Source organism: Diaphorina citri, unplaced genomic scaffold (assembly GCF_000475195.1).
Source record: "Diaphorina citri unplaced genomic scaffold, Diaci psyllid genome assembly version 1.1 scaffold268, whole genome shotgun sequence".
NCBI lineage: Eukaryota > Metazoa > Arthropoda > Insecta > Hemiptera > Psyllidae > Diaphorina > Diaphorina citri.
This window is the reverse complement of record NW_007377705.1, coordinates 234,551-237,393: the sequence shown is the minus strand read 5'-3', so window position 1 is coordinate 237,393 and position 2,843 is coordinate 234,551.

Below are 2,843 nucleotides of genomic sequence, written 5' to 3'. Positions count from 1 at the left end.
TGGTGCATTTTATTTAGCATCTAACCGCTAACCTCAGCGCGGTTCATTCAAGGTCACTACTTCCCCTCACATGGAAGTGTGTTTATGACGTGAGGGGCGTTAACCACTTTTAGGTTTACGTTTCCCCTCTTGGTTTACTTTAACCAAGCTCTCGACTGCGGTTAAGAGTCGCCATTTTTTTTCTCGGTTTAGAGACGCCATTTTTTCTCGGTTTAGAGACGCCATTTTTACTTTCCTTATCCTATAGGAAGGAAAGTAATGTAATCGGGTCAAAATTTCGATGGTCAGTTTTTAGTGCCAAAACACGTTTTGAGGTCCCTAAAGCCTAAATCCAAAGTTTCAGCCATTGGTCCGTGTGTGTGTGTCTGTGTGTCTGTCCAAAAAAATACCTAATCCTTGTAAAATTTTCAGCACAACCATGGTCAAATCGACATTGAACATTTTCTAGGTATGAGAGAGAACACAGGAAACTAATAACATTACTAGAGACTTGAAATTTGGTATGTAGATGTCAAATGTGACAAGGATGCGACACGAAACTTTTGGTTAAGATCGGTACATTGGTTGGCGGAATTTTACCGCTTTTTGGCGGTTTTCGGTCGATTAACAATATCTCGGGAACGGTATGAGCTAGAGACTTGAAATTTGGTATGTAGTTCACAAATGTGACAAGGATGCAACAAGATAGTGCTGCGCTTGGCGGTATTTTGACCACTTTTGGACGGATTTCGACCGTTTTTTGGCGGTTTTCAGCTATACCGACTAATATGGTAAAAGTTAGGATAAAATAATACTCAAATAAGCATCATTCAATAGGACAAGGAAAGTCGTGTGATGTTCACACCAGATTTTTTACATAAAGCTAAATCAAAATTTTGAAGGTACGTACCTTCAAAATCAAGCCCCCCCAAAAATTTAGGCAAGAACCGCCTATGTATCTTCCTTTATCCGTTTTTGCTCTAAATGTCTCTAACTCGTTATCTTCTACCTTTCCTTCTACCTGTCTAAATCTGTTACGTTCTTCCATGCTGCACCTAACCATCTCTTGTATGTAGACAGACATTAGTAAAATGTACCTAAGCATACGGTTCTATCAGATATAAATATGTGTATCTTTTGTACAGATTATGTTCTTGAGTTGTACTAACATTCATAATTATGTGGTATACTTATTACATACTTACTTTGTGCAACTACTATCAGAAGAAGATGATTAGTTCGATTAGACATATGTAATTATTGTACCTATGGCCATCCACAGGCTTCTGAAGCCTGTGACCTACATCTGGATTAGAAAGTGGCGATTTCAATTGTAACACTGTATTATACCCTATCCTCCTAAGATGAAGGAACCAAATAGAAACGTAGATACCTAAAGAGTTAAGGAAAACAAGAAAAATAAACCTAAGGAAAATAAGGTTGCTGGCTGTTTTCTGGAAATGCCACTGAGCAGGCTCGTAAACTCGGAGCCAACCCGATGGCACTCCCAGCAGAATTTCGCAACATTACACAATTAGCCGTCGATATCGGTCAAACCGTTTTCCACTGAAAAGAGGGCAAAACAAAGAGAAAAACATGCATACAGAAATTTTTCCAACATAATATGTACATATACATATTTCTGTTCCCTGATGCGGAATAAGAATAACTAAAACATCTGAAAAATGCACGGTTCTAAGCAATGTAGAGAAGTGGAGATAAAAGTAATAGGTACTTTATTTACTTCCTTACTTCTAACTTCTTACATAAATGTGTGTCTTCACATAATAATATATATATGTTGTATATGTTTTTGTAAGTTGACGGAAAACCCTGTCTTTCTAGAAACCATCTCTTTTTTTGCTCTTGATAGCTCCCTGAATCTTTTATTCAATTTTCCTGTTCTTTTTCTTCTATCTTTCCCTCAGGTGCTTTATATGATTATATGTTGTTAAAGCTTCATCTTCCCTGTTCAGAAGAGTGTTCTTGGAATTATGATGGCAGCTCCGTTTGAAAATATACTTCTTTTTTCTCTATGGGTAATACTTTTTTGAGTTTTGCAACAATATTATGGTTAGCATCTTCGATGATATTCCGAAGGTTACTGGATCATCCTCCGAATTGATAGTTCACAGATAATGATAATAATGGAAATTATGCATAGAGGATAGATAAAGGAGGAGGAGGAGAAGGAAGAGGAGGAGGAGGAGGAAGTTAACGAAAGAAAAGAAAGGAAAGAAGAAAGAGAAAACAAGGATTACAGGGTATGGGATAGTGTAAAGCTGAAAAGACGAGAAAGAGAGGAAGGAGGAGAAGTCAAAGGGGAAGAGGAATGAAAGCAGGAAGAGAAAAGAAGGATTAAAGGGTAGTTTAATAAAAATTGGAAGTGGAGGAGAAATAGAAGAAGAAGAAGAACAAGGGAGGGAAGTAAAGGAAGGAGGAGGAGGAGAAGGAAATGCAGAAAAAGAAAGGATTTATTATTATTATTATTATTGTTTTATCAGACCGTCTGACATACGGCGAGAACGTGTGCGGCAGAAAATCTTGAGACCTAGATCTGTCTCTGTCAGACCAGCTCGTCTGAGAGACCTATATCTGAAGCTTCCGATGGTCTGCTAGACTGATGTCTTCATGTCTGTCAGACGTTCTGAGCGTGAGTGATCGGCATTACATAGGCGGCAAACAAATAATATTACAGGTAACTGTAGTTTCAAGGGGAAAAAATGGTTGACATGCTCGGTCGATATCGTATCGTAAGCGTGGATATTGTCTGTAGATATAGGGTAAAAGCACATAACTAGGAGTATGTAGGTATAGCCATTATTTACTAAGCACTAACTGTAACATGTTTTGACACCCTCCCA